Source organism: Oncorhynchus keta, chromosome 23 (genome assembly GCF_023373465.1).
Source record: "Oncorhynchus keta strain PuntledgeMale-10-30-2019 chromosome 23, Oket_V2, whole genome shotgun sequence".
NCBI lineage: Eukaryota > Metazoa > Chordata > Actinopteri > Salmoniformes > Salmonidae > Oncorhynchus > Oncorhynchus keta.
Window position 1 is genome coordinate 988164 of NC_068443.1, and position 16496 is coordinate 1004659.

The following is a 16496-nucleotide window of genomic DNA, read 5'->3' on the forward strand; positions in this document are numbered from 1 at the left end:
ACGCCAGGTTACCAGGTTACACCAGGTTACACCAGGTTACTCATTACACCAGTTTACTTATCACACCAGGTTACACCAGGTTACTCATCACACCAGGTTACACCAGGTTACACCAGGTTACTCGTTAACCAGGTTACTCATTACACCAGGTTACATTCATTACACCAGGTTACTCATTACACCAGGTTACTCATTACACCAGGTTACTCATCACACCAGGTTACTCATTACACTAGGTTAAACCAGGTTACTCATTACACCAGGTTACTCATTACACCAGGTTATACCAGGTTACTTATTACACCAGGTTACTCATTACACCAGGTTACAGGTTCATTACACCAGGTTACTCATCACACCAGGTTACTCATTACACCAGGTTACACCAGGTTACTCATTACACCAGATTACTCATTACACCAGGTTACTCATTACACCAGGTTATGCATTACACCAGGTTACTCATTACAACAGGTTACTTATTACACCAGGTTACTCATTACACCAGGTTACACCAGGTTACGCATTACATCAGGTTACTCATTACACCAGGTTACTTATAACACAAAGTTACTCATTACACCAGGTTACACCAGGTTACTTCATTACACCAGGTTACTTATAACACCAGGTTACTCATTACACCAGGTTACACCAGGTTACTCCATTACACCAGGTTACTTATTACACCAGGTTACTCATTACACCAGGTTACACCAGGTTACGCATTACACCAGGTTACTCATTACACCAGGTTACTTATAACACCAGGTTACTCATTACACCAGGTTACACCAGGTTACTCATTACACCAGGTTACACCAGGTTGCGCATTACACCAGGTTACTCATTCCACCAGGTTACTCATCACACCAGGTTACTCATTCCACCAGGTTACTTATTACACCAGGTTACTCATCACACCAGGTTACTCATTACACCAGGTTACTCATTACACCAGGTTACTCATCACACCAGGTTACTCATCACACCAGGTTACTTATTACACCAGGTTACTCATTACACCAGGTTACTCATTACACCAGGTTACTCATTACACCAGGTTACTCATTACACCAGGTTACTCATCACACCAGGTTACTCATTACACCAGGTTACTCATTACACCAGGTTACTCATTACACCAGGTTACTCATTACACCAGGTTACACCAGGTTACTCATTACACCAGGTTACTCATTACACCAGGTTACTCATTACACCAGGTTACACCAGGTACTCATTACACCAGGTTACTCATTACACCAGGTTACTTATTACACCAGGTTACTCATTACACCAGGTTACACCAGGTTACTCATCACACCAGGTTACTCATTACACCAGTTTACACCAGGTTACGCATTACACCAGGTTACTCATTACACCAGGTTACTTATGACACCAGGTTACTCATTACACCAGGTTACACCAGGTTACTCATTACACCAGGTTACTCATTACACCAGGTTACGCATTACACCAGGTTACTCATTACAACAGGTTACTTATTACACCAGGTTACTCATTACACCAGGTTACACCAGGTTACTCATTACACCAGGTTACTTATAACACCAGGTTACTCATTACACCAGGTTACACCAGGTTACTCATTACACCAGGTTACTCATTACACCAGGTTACTCATTACACCAGGTTACACCAGGTTACTCATTACACCAGGTTACTCATTACACCAGGTTACACCAGGTTACTCATTACACCAGGTTACTCATTACACCAGGTTACTCATCACACCAGGTTACTCATTACACTAGGTTAAACCAGGTTACTCATTACACCAGGTTACTCATTACACCAGGTTACACCAGGTTACTCATTACACCAGGTTACTCATTACACCAGGTTACGCATTACACCAGGTTACTCATTACAACAGGTTACTTATTACACCAGGTTACTCATTACACCAGGTTACACCAGGTTACTCATTACACCAGGTTACTTATAACACCAGGTTACTCATTACACCAGGTTACACCAGGTTACTCATTACACCAGGTTACTCATTACACCAGGTTACTCATTACACCAGGTTACACCAGGTTACACCAGGTTACTCATTACACCAGGTTACTCATTACACCAGGTTACTCATTACACCAGGTTACGCATTACACCAGGTTACTCATTACACCAGGTTACTCATTACACCAGGTTACTCATTACACCAGGTTACACATTACGCCAGGTTACCAGGTTACACCAGGTTACTCATTACACCAGTTTACTTATCACACCAGGTTACACCAGGTTACTCATCACACCAGGTTACACCAGGTTACACCAGGTTTATTAACCCACGTTACTCATTACACCAGGTTACTCATTACACCAGGTTACTCATTAACCCAGGTTACTAATTACACCAGGTTACACCAGGTTACTCATCACACCAGGTTACACCAGGTTACACCAGGTTACTCATTACACCAGGTTACTCATTACACCAGGTTATACCAGGTTACTTATTACACCAGGTTACTCATTACACCAGGTTACTCATTACACCAGGTTACTCATCACACCAGGTTACTCATTACACCAGGTTACACCAGGTTACTCATTACACCAGGTTACTCATTACACCAGGTTACTCATTACACCAGGTTACGCATTACACCAGGTTACTCATTACAACAGGTTACTTATTACACCAGGTTACTCATTACACCAGGTTACACCAGGTTACGCATTACACCAGGTTACTCATTACACCAGGTTACTTATAACACCAGGTTACTCATTACACCAGGTTACACCAGGTTACTCATTACACCAGGTTACTTATAACACCAGGTTACTCATTACACCAGGTTACACCAGGTTACTCATTACACCAGGTTACTTATTACACCAGGTTACTCATTACACCAGGTTACACCAGGTTACACATTACACCAGGTTACTCATTACACCAGGTTACTTATAACACCAGGTTACTCATTACACCAGGTTACACCAGGTTACGCATTACACCAGGTTACTCATCACACCAGGTTACTCATTCCACCAGGTTACTTATTACACCAGGTTACTCATTACACCAGGTTACTCATTACACCAGGTTACTCATTACACCAGGTTACTCATTACACCAGGTTACTTATTACACCAGGTTACTCATTACACCAGGTTACTCATTACACCAGGTTACTTACACACCAGGTTACTCATTACACTAGGTTAAACCAGGTTACTCATTACACCAGGTTACTCATTACACCAGGTTACACCAGGTTACTCATTACAACAGGTTACGCATTACACGAGGTTACTCATTACAACAGGTTACTTATTACACCAGGTTACTCATTACACCAGGTTACACCAGGTTACTCATTACACCAGGTTACTTATAACACCAGGTTACTCATTACACCAGGTTACACCAGGTTACTCATTACACCAGGTTACTCATTACACCAGGTTACGCATTACACCAGGTTACTCATTACACCAGGTTACACCAGGTTACTCATTACACCAGGTTACACCAGGTTACTCATTACACCAGGTTACACCAGGTTACTCATTACACCAGGTTACTCATTACACCAGGTTACACCAGGTTACTCATTACACCAGGTTGCGCATTACACCAGGTTACTCATTACACCAGGTTACTCATTACACCAGGTTACTCATTACACCAGGTTACTCATTACACCAGGTTACTCATCACACCAGGTTACTTATTACACCAGGTTACTCATTACACCAGGTTACTCATTACACCAGGTTACTCATTACACCAGGTTACACATTACGCCAGGTTACACCAGGTTACACCAGGTTACTCATTACACCAGTTTACTTATCACACCAGGTTACACCAGGTTACTCATCACACCAGGTTACACCAGGTTACACCAGGTTACTCATTAACCCAAGTTACTCATTACACCAGGTTACTCATTACACCAGGTTACTCATTAACCCAGGTTACTCATTACACCAGGTTACTCATCACACCAGGTTACTCATTACACTAGGTTAAACCAGGTTACTCATTACACCAGGTTACTCATTACACCAGGTTATACCAGGTTACTCATTACACCAGGTTACTCATTACACCAGGTTACTCATTACACCAGGTTACACCAGGTTACTCATTACACAAGGTTACACCAGGTTACTCATTACACCAGGTTACTCATTACACCAGGTTACTCTTTACACCAGGTTACTCATTACACCAGGTTACTCTTTACACCAGGTTACTCATTACACCAGGTTACTCATTACACCAGGTTACACCAGGTTACTCATCACACCAGGTTACTCATTACACCAGGTTACTTATAACACAAAGTTACTCATTACACCAGGTTACACCAGGTTACTCATTACACCAGGTTACTTATAACACCAGGTTACTCATTACACCAGGTTACACCAGGTTACTCCATTACACCAGGTTACTTATTACACCAGGTTACTCATTACACCAGGTTACACCAGGTTACGCATTACACCAGGTTACTCATTACACCAGGTTACTTATAACACCAGGTTACTCATTACACCAGGTTACACCAGGTTACTCATTACACCAGGTTACACCAGGTTGCGCATTACACCAGGTTACTCATTCCACCAGGTTACTCATCACACCAGGTTACTCATTCCACCAGGTTACTTATTACACCAGGTTACTCATCACACCAGGTTACTCATCACACCAGGTTACTCATCACACCAGGTTACACCAGGTTACTCATTACACCAGGTTACTCATCACACCAGGTTACTCATCACACCAGGTTACTTATTACACCAGGTTACTCATTACACCAGGTTACTCATCACACCAGGTTACTCATCACACCAGGTTACTCATTACACCAGGTTACTCATTACACCAGGTTACTCATTACACCAGGTTACTCATTACACCAGGTTACTCATTACACCAGGTTACTCATCACACCAGGTTACTCATTACACCAGGTTACTCATTACACCAGGTTACTCATTACACCAGGTTACTCATTACACCAGGTTACACCAGGTTACTCATTACACCAGGTTACTCATTACACCAGGTTACTCATTACACCAGGTTACACCAGGTACTCATTACACCAGGTTACTCATTACACCAGGTTACTCATTACACCAGGTTACTCATTACACCAGGTTACACCAGGTTACTCATCACACCAGGTTACTCATTACACCAGGTTACTCATTACACCAGGTTACTCATTACACCAGGTTACTCATTACACCAGGTTACACCAGGTTACTCATTACACCAGGTTACTCATTACACCAGGTTACGCATTACACCAGGTTACTCATTACAACAGGTTACTTATTACACCAGGTTACTCATTACACCAGGTTACACCAGGTTACTCATTACACCAGGTTACTTATAACACCAGGTTACTCATTACACCAGGTTACACCAGGTTACTCATTACACCAGGTTACTCATTACACCAGGTTACTCATTACACCAGGTTACACCAGGTTACTCATTACACCAGGTTACTCATTACACCAGGTTACACCAGGTTACTCATTACACCAGGTTACTCATTACACCAGGTTACTCATCACACCAGGTTACTCATTACACTAGGTTAAACCAGGTTACTCATTACACCAGGTTACTCATTACACCAGGTTACACCAGGTTACTCATTACACCAGGTTACTCATTACACCAGGTTACGCATTACACCAGGTTACTCATTACAACAGGTTACTTATTACACCAGGTTACTCATTACACCAGGTTACACCAGGTTACTCATTACACCAGGTTACTTATAACACCAGGTTACTCATTACACCAGGTTACACCAGGTTACTCATTACACCAGGTTACTCATTACACCAGGTTACTCATTACACCAGGTTACACCAGGTTACTCATTACACCAGGTTACTCATTACACCAGGTTACTCATTACACCAGGTTACTCATTACACCAGGTTACTCATTACACCAGGTTACTCATTACACCAGGTTACACATTACGCCAGGTTACACCAGGTTACACCAGGTTACTCATTACACCAGTTTACTTATCACACCAGGTTACACCAGGTTACTCATCACACCAGGTTACACCAGGTTACACCAGGTTACTCATTAACCCAAGTTACTCATTACACCAGGTTACTCATTACACCAGGTTACTCATTAACCCAGGTTACTCATTACACCAGGTTACTCATCACACCAGGTTACTCATTACACTAGGTTAAACCAGGTTACTCATTACACCAGGTTACTCATTACACCAGGTTACTCATTACACCAGGTTATACCAGGTTACTTATTACACCAGGTTACTCATTACACCAAGTTACTCATTACACCAGGTTACTCATCACACCAGGTTACTCATTCCACCAGGTTACACCAGGTTACTCATTACACCAGGTTATGCATTACACCAGGTTACTCATTACACCAGGTTATGCATTACACCAGGTTACTCATTACACCAGGTTACTCATTACACCAGGTTACTCATTACACCAGGTTACACCAGGTTACTCATTACACCAGGTTACTCATTACACCAGGTTACTTATTACACCAGGTTACTCATTACACCAGGTTACACCAGGTTACTCATTACACCAGGTTACTTATAACACCAGGTTACTCATTACACCAGGTTACACCAGGTTACTCATTACACCAGGTTACTTATTACACCAGGTTACTCATTACACCAGGTTACACCAGGTTACGCATTACACCAGGTTACTCATTACACCAGGTTACTTATTACACCAGGTTACTCATTACACCAGGTTACACCAGGTTACTCATTACACCAGGTTACACCAGGTTGCGCATTACACCAGGTTACTCATTCCACCAGGTTACTCATTACACCAGGTTACTCATTACACCAGGTTACACCAGGTTACTCATCACACCAGGTTACTCATTACACCAGGTTACTCATTACACCAGGTTACTCATTACACCAGGTTACTCATCACACCAGGTTACTCATTACACCAGGTTACTCATTACACCAGGTTACTCATTACACCAGGTTACTCATTACACCAGGTTACTCATTACACCAGGTTACTCATTACACCAGGTTACTCATTACACCAGGTTACACCAGGTTACTCATTACACCAGGTTACTCATTACACCAGGTTACTCATTACACCAGGTTACTCATTACACCAGGTTACACCAGGTACTCATTACACCAGGTTACTCATTACACCAGGTTACTCATCACACCAGGTTACTCATTACACTAGGTTAAACCAGGTTACTCATTACACCAGGTTACTCATTACACCAGGTTACACCAGGTTACTCATCACACCAGTTTACTCATTACACCAGGTTACACCAGGTTACTCATTACACCAGGTTACGCATTACACCAGGTTACTCATTACAACAGGTTACTTATTACACCAGGTTACTCATTACACCAGGTTACACCAGGTTACTCATTACACCAGGTTACTTATAACACCAGGTTACTCATTACATCAGGTTACTCATTACACCAGGTTACTCATTACACCAGGTTACTCATTACACCAGGTTACTCATTACACCAGGTTACTCATTACAAAAGGTTACTCATTACACCAGGTTACACCAGGTTACTCATTACAGCAGGTTACTCATTACACCAGGTTACTCATTACACCAGGTTACTCTTTAACCCAGGTTACTAATTACACCAGGTTACTCATCACACCAGGTTACTCATTACACTAGGTTAAACCAGGTTACTCATTACACCAGGTTACTCATTACACCAGGTTACTCATTACACCAGGTTACACCAGGTTACACCAGGTTACTCATTAACCCACGTTACTCATTACACCAGGTTACTCATTACACCAGGTTACTCATTAACCCAGGTTACTAATTACACCAGGTTACTCATCACACCAGGTTACTCATTACACTAGGTTAAACCAGGTTACTCATTACACCAGGTTACTCATTACACCAGGTTACTCATTACACCAGGTTATACCAGGTTACTTATTACACCAGGTTACTCATTACACCAGGTTACTCATTACACCAGGTTACTCATCACACCAGGTTACTCATTACACCAGGTTACACCAGGTTACTCATTACACCAGGTTACTCATTACACCAGGTTACTCATTACACCAGGTTACACCAGGTTACTCATTACACCAGGTTACTTATTACACCAGGTTACTCATTACACCAGGTTACACCAGGTTACTCATTACACCAGGTTACTTATTACACCAGGTTACTCATTACACCAGGTTACACCAGGTTACTCATTACACCAGGTTACTTATAACACCAGGTTACTCATTACACCAGGTTACACCAGGTTACTCATTACACCAGGTTACTTATTACACCAGGTTACTCATTACACCAGGTTACACCAGGTTACGCATTACACCAGGTTACTCATTACACCAGGTTACTTATTACACCAGGTTACTCATTACACCAGGTTACACCAGGTTACTCATTACACCAGGTTACACCAGGTTACTCATTACACCAGGTTACTCATTACACCAGGTTACTCATTACACCAGGTTACTCATTCCACCAGGTTACTTATTACACCAGGTTACTCATCACACCAGGTTACTCATTACACCAGGTTACTCATTACACCAGGTTACTCATCACACCAGGTTACTCATCACACCAGGTTACTTATTACACCAGGTTACTCATTACACCAGGTTACTCATTACACCAGGTTACTCATTACACCAGGTTACTCATTACACCAGGTTACTCATTACACCAGGTTACTCATTACACCAGGTTACACCAGGTTACTCATTACACCAGGTTACTCATTACACCAGGTTACTCATTACACCAGGTTACTCATTACACCAGGTTACACCAGGTACTCATTACACCAGGTTACTCATTACACCAGGTTACTCATCACACCAGGTTACTCATTACACTAGGTTAAACCAGGTTACTCATTACACCAGGTTACTCATTACACCAGGTTACACCAGGTTACTCATCACACCAGGTTACTCATTACACCAGGTTACACCAGGTTACTCATTACACCAGGTTACGCATTACACCAGGTTACTCATTACAACAGGTTACTTATTACACCAGGTTACTCATTACACCAGGTTACACCAGGTTACTCATTACACCAGGTTACTCATTACACCAGGTTACTCATTACACCAGGTTACTCATTACACCAGGTTACTCATTACACCAGGTTACTCATTACACCAGGTTACTCATTACACCAGGTTACTCATCACACCAGGTTACTCATTACACCAGGTTACACCAGGTTACTCATTACACCAGGTTACTCATTACACCAGGTTACTCATTACACCAGGTTACTCATTACACCAGGTTACACCAGGTACTCATTACACCAGGTTACTCATTACACCAGGTTACTCATCACACCAGGTTACTCATTACACTAGGTTAAACCAGGTTACTCATTACACCAGGTTACTCATTACACCAGGTTACACCAGGTTACTCATCACACCAGGTTACTCATTACACCAGGTTACACCAGGTTACTCATTACACCAGGTTACGCATTACACCAGGTTACTCATTACAACAGGTTACTTATTACACCAGGTTACTCATTACACCAGGTTACACCAGGTTACTCATTACACCAGGTTACTTATAACACCAGGTTACTCATTACACCAGGTTACACCAGGTTACTCATTACACCAGGTTACACCAGGTTGCGCATTACACCAGGTTACTCATTCCACCAGGTTACTCATTACACCAGGTTACTCATTCCACCAGGTTACTTATTACACCAGGTTACTCATCACACCAGGTTACTCATTACACCAGGTTACTCATTACACCAGGTTACTCATCACACCAGGTTACTCATTACACCAGGTTACTTATTACACCAGGTTACTCATTACACCAGGTTACTCATTACACCAGGTTACTCATTACACCAGGTTACTCATTACACCAGGTTACTCATTACACCAGGTTACTCATTACACCAGGTTACTCATTACACCAGGTTACACCAGGTTACTCATTACACCAGGTTACTCATTACACCAGGTTACTCATTACACCAGGTTACTCATTACACCAGGTTACACCAGGTACTCATTACACCAGGTTACTCATTACACCAGGTTACTCATCACACCAGGTTACTCATTACACTAGGTTAAACCAGGTTACTCATTACACCAGGTTACTCATTACACCAGGTTACACCAGGTTACTCATCACACCAGGTTACTCATTACACCAGGTTACACCAGGTTACTCATTACACCAGGTTACGCATTACACCAGGTTACTCATTACAACAGGTTACTTATTACACCAGGTTACTCATTACACCAGGTTACACCAGGTTACTCATTACACCAGGTTACTTATAACACCAGGTTACTCATTACACCAGGTTACTCATTACACCAGGTTACTCATTACACCAGGTTACTCATTACACCAGGTTACTCATTACACCAGGTTACTCATTACACCAGGTTACTCATTACACCAGGTTACACCAGGTTACTCATTACACCAGGTTACTCATTACACCAGGTTACTCATTACACCAGGTTACTCATTACACCAGGTTACTCATTACACCAGGTTACTCATTACACCAGGTTACTCATCACACCAGGTTACTCATTACACTAGGTTAAACCAGGTTACTCATTACACCAGGTTACTCATTACACCAGGTTACTCATCACACCAGGTTACTCATTACACCAGGTTACACCAGGTTACTCATTACACCAGGTTACGCATTACACCAGGTTACTCCTTACACCAGGTTACTCATTACACCAGGTTACTCATTACACCAGGTTACACCAGGTTACTCATTACACCAGGTTACTTATAACACCAGGTTACTCATTACACCAGGTTACACCAGGTTACTCATTACACCAGGTTACTCATTACACCAGGTTACTCATTACACCAGGTTACTCATTACACCAGGTTACTCATTACACCAGGTTACTCATTACACCAGGTTACTCATTACACCAGGTTACTCATTACACCAGGTTACTCATTACACCAGGTTACACCAGGTTACGCATTACACCAGGTTACTCATTACACCAGGTTACTTATTACACCAGGTTACTCATTACACCAGGTTACACCAGGTTACTCATTACACCAGGTTACTTATAACACCAGGTTACTCATTACACCAGGTTACACCAGGTTACTCATTACACCAGGTTACTCATTACACCAGGTTACTTATTACACCAGGTTACTCATTACACCAGGTTACTCATTACACCAGGTTACACCAGGTTACTCATCACACCAGGTTACTCATTACACCAGGTTACTCATTACACCAGGTTACTCATTACACCAGGTTACTCATCACACCAGGTTACTCATTACACCAGGTTACACCAGGTTACTCATTACACCAGGTTACTCATTACACCAGGTTACGCATTACACCAGGTTACTCATTACAACAGGTTACTTATTACACCAGGTTACTCATTACACCAGGTTACACCAGGTTACGCATTACACCAGGTTACTCATTACACCAGGTTACACCAGGTTACTCATTACACCAGGTTACTTATAACACCAGGTTACTCATTACACCAGGTTACACCAGGTTACTCATTACACCAGGTTACACCAGGTTGCGCATTACACCAGGTTACTCATTCCACCAGGTTACTCATCACACCAGGTTACTTATTACACCAGGTTACTCATTACACCAGGTTACTTATTACACCAGGTTACTCATTACACCAGGTTACTCATTACACCAGGTTACACCAGGTTACTCATCACACCAGGTTACTCATTACACCAGGTTACTCATTACACCAGGTTACTCATCACACCAGGTTACTCATTACACTAGGTTACACCAGGTTACTCATTACACCAGGTTACTCATTACACCAGGTTACACCAGGTTACTCATCACACCAGGTTACTCATTAAACCAGGTTACACCAGGTTACTCATTACACCAGGTTACTCATTACACCAGGTTACGCATTACACCAGGTTACTCATGACAACAGGTTACTTATTACACCAGGTTACTCATTACACCAGGTTACACCAGGTTACGCATTACACCAGGTTACTCATTACACCAGGTTACTTATTACACCAGGTTACTCATTACACCAGGTTACACCAGGTTACTCATTACACCAGGTTACTCATTACACCAGGTTACACCAGGTTACTCATCACACCAGGTTACTCATTAAACCAGGTTACACCAGGTTACTCATCACACCAGGTTACTCATTAAACCAGGTTACACCAGGTTACTCATTACACCAGGTTACTCATTCCACCAGGTTACTTATTACACCAGGTTACTCATTACACCAGGTTACACCAGGTTACTCATTCCACCAGGTTACTTATAACACCAGGTTACTCATTACACCAGGTTACACCAGGTTACTCATTACACCAGGTTACACCAGGTTACTCATTACACCAGGTTACACCAGGTTACTCATTACACCAGGTTACTCATTACACCAGGTTACAGGTTACACCAGGTTACTCATTACACCAGATTACACCAGGTTACTAATTACACTAGGTTACACCAGGTTACTCATCACACCAGGTTACTCATTACACCAGGTTACACCAGCTTACTCATTACAACAGGTTACTTATTACACCAGGTTACTCATTACACCAGGTTACACCAGGTTACGCATTACACCAGGTTACTCATTACACCAGGTTACTTATTACACCAGGTTACTCATTACACCAGGTTACACCAGGTTACTCATTACACCAGGTTACTTATTACACCAGGTTACTCATTACACCAGGTTACACCAGGTTACTCATTACACCAGGTTACTCATTACACCAGGTTACACCAGGTTACTCATTACACCAGGTTACTCATTACACCAGGTTACTCATTACAGCAGGTTACACCAGGTTACTCATCACACCAGGTTACTCATTACACCAGGTTACTCATTACACCAGGTTACTCATTACACCAGGTTACACCAGGTTACTCATTACACCAGGTTACACCAGGTTACTCATTACACCAGGTTACTCATTACACCAGGTTACACCAGGTTACTCATCACACCAGGTTACTCATTACACCAGGTTACACCAGGTTACTCATTACACCAGGTTACTCATTACACCAGGTTACACCAGGTTACTCATCACACCAGGTTACTCATTACACCAGGTTACACCAGGTTACTCATTACACCAGGTTACTCATTACACCAGGTTACTCATTACACCAGGTTACTCATTACACCAGGTTACTCATTACACCAGGTTACGCATTACACCAGGTTACTCATTACAACAGGTTACTTATTACACCAGGTTACTCATTACACCAGGTTACACCAGGTTACGCATTACACCAGGTTACTCATTACACCAGGTTACTTATAACACCAGGTTACTCATTACACCAGGTTACTCATTCCACCAAGTTACTTATTACACCAGGTTACACCAGGTTACTCATTCCACCAGGTTACTTATAACACCTGGTTACTCATTCCACCAGGTTACACCAGGTTACACCAGGTTGCGCATTACACCAGGTTACTCATTCCACCAGGTTACTTATTACACCAGGTTACACCAGGTTACTCATTACACCAGGTTACACCAGGTTACTCATTACACCAGGTTACACCAGGTTGCGCATTACACCAGGTTACTCATTCCACCAGGTTACTTATTACACCAGGTTACTCATTACACCAGGTTACTCATTACACCAGGTTACTCATTACACCAGGTTACACCAGGTTACTCATCACACCAGGTTACTCATTACACCAGGTTACACCAGGTTACTCATTACACCAGGTTACTTATTACACCAGGTTACTCATTACACCAGGTTACACCAGGTTACTCATTACACCAGGTTACTCATTACACCAGGTTACTCATTACACCAGGTTACTCATTACACCAGGTTACTCATTACACCAGGTTACTCATTACACCAGGTTACTTATTACACCAGGTTACTCATTACACCAGGTTACACCAGGTTACTCATTACACCAGGTTACTCATTACACCAGGTTACTTATTACACCAGGTTACTCATTACACCAGGTTACTCATTACACCAGGTTACTCATTACACCAGGTTACACCAGGTTACTCATTCCACCAGGTTACTTATAACACCAGGTTACTCATTCCACCAGGTTACACCAGGTTACACCAGGTTGCGCATTACACCAGGTTACTCATTCCACCAGGTTACTTATTACACCAGGTTACACCAGGTTACTCATTACACCAGGTTACACCAGGTTACTCATTACACCAGGTTACACCAGGTTGCGCATTACACCAGGTTACTCATTCCACCAGGTTACTTATTACACCAGGTTACTCATTACACCAGGTTACTCATTCCACCAGGTTACTCATTACACCAGGTTACACCAGGTTACTCATCACACCAGGTTACTCATTACACCAGGTTACACCAGGTTACTCATTACACCAGGTTACTCATTACACCAGGTTACTCATTACACCAGGTTACACCAGGTTACGCATTACACCAGGTTACTCATTACACCAGGTTACTTATTACACCAGGTTACTCATTACACCAGGTTACACCAGGTTACTCATTACACCAGGTTACTTATAACACCAGGTTACTCATTACACCAGGTTACACCAGGTTACTCATTACACCAGGTTACTCATTACACCAGGTTACACCAGGTTACTTATTACACCAGGTTACTCATTACACCAGGTTACTCATTACACCAGGTTACTCATCACACCAGGTTACTCATTACACCAGGTTACACCAGGTTACTCATTACACCAGGTTACTCATCACACCAGGTTACTCATTACACCAGGTTAAACCAGGTTACTCATTACACCAGGTTACTCATTACACCAGGTTACACCAGGTTACTCATCACACCAGGTTACTCATTACACCAGGCTACACCAGGTTACGCATTACACCAGGTTACTCATTACACCAGGTTACTCATAACACCAGGTTACTCATTACACCAGGTTACACCAGGTTACTCATTACACCAGGTTACTCATTACACCAGGTTACTTATAACACCAGGTTACTCATTACACCAGGTTACACCAGGTTACTCATTACACCAGGTTACTCATTACACCAGGTTACTCATTACACCAGGTTACTCATTACACCAGGTTACTCATTACACCAGGTTACTCATTACACCAGGTTACTCATTACACCAGGTTACTCATTACACCAGGTTACTCATTACACCAGGTTACACCAGGTTACTCATCACACCAGGTTACTCATTACACCAGGTTACACCAGGTTACTCATTACACCAGGTTACTCATTACACCAGGTTACTCATTACACCAGGTTACACCAGGTTACGCATTACACCAGGTTACTCATTACACCAGGTTACTTATTACACCAGGTTACTCATTACACCAGGTTACACCAGGTTACTCATTACACCAGGTTACTTATAACACCAGGTTACTCATTACACCAGGTTACACCAGGTTACTCATTACACCAGGTTACTCATTACACCAGGTTACACCAGGTTACTTATTACACCAGGTTACTCATTACACCAGGTTACTCATTACACCAGGTTACACCAGGTTACTCATCACACCAGGTTACTCATTACACCAGGTTACTCATTACACCAGGTTACTCATTACACCAGGTTACTCATCACACCAGGTTACTCATTACACTAGGTTAAACCAGGTTACTCATTACACCAGGTTACTCATTACACCAGGTTACACCAGGTTACTCATCACACCAGGTTACTCATTACACCAGGTTACACCAGGTTACTCATTACACCAGGTTACTCATTACACCAGGTTACACCAGGTTACTCATTACACCAGGTTACTCATTACACCAGGTTACACCAGGTTACTCATTAAACCAGGTTACTCATTAAACCAGGTTACTCATTACACAAGGTTACTCATCACACCAGGTTACTCATTACACCAGGTTACACCAGGTTAGTCATTACACAGGTTACTCATTACACCAGGTTCCTCATTACACCAGGTTATGCATTACACCAGGTTACTCATTACAACAGGTTACTTATTACACCAGGTTACTCATTACACCAGGTTACACCAGGTTACGCATTACACCAGGTTACTCATTACACCAGGTTACTTATAACACCAGGTTACTCATTACACCAGGTTACTTATTACACCAGGTTACTCATTACACCAGGTTACACCAGGTTACTCATTCCACCAGGTTACTTATAACACCTGGTTACTCATTCCACCAGGTTACACCAGGTTACACCAGGTTGCGCATTACACCAGGTTACTCATTCCACCAGGTTACTTATTACACCAGGTTACACCAGGTTACTCATTACACCAG

The 16496-nt window shown here is 42.3% G+C and overlaps 1 protein-coding gene across 1 annotated transcript in view; it reads left to right on the top strand.

Annotated features, from left to right (window-relative positions):
* LOC118377407 (piezo-type mechanosensitive ion channel component 2-like) overlaps window positions 1-16496 on the top strand; it is a gene marked incomplete at its 5' end in the record, with an annotated part of 307558 nt that overhangs the window by 168519 nt on the left and 122543 nt on the right. The window lies entirely within an intron of this gene.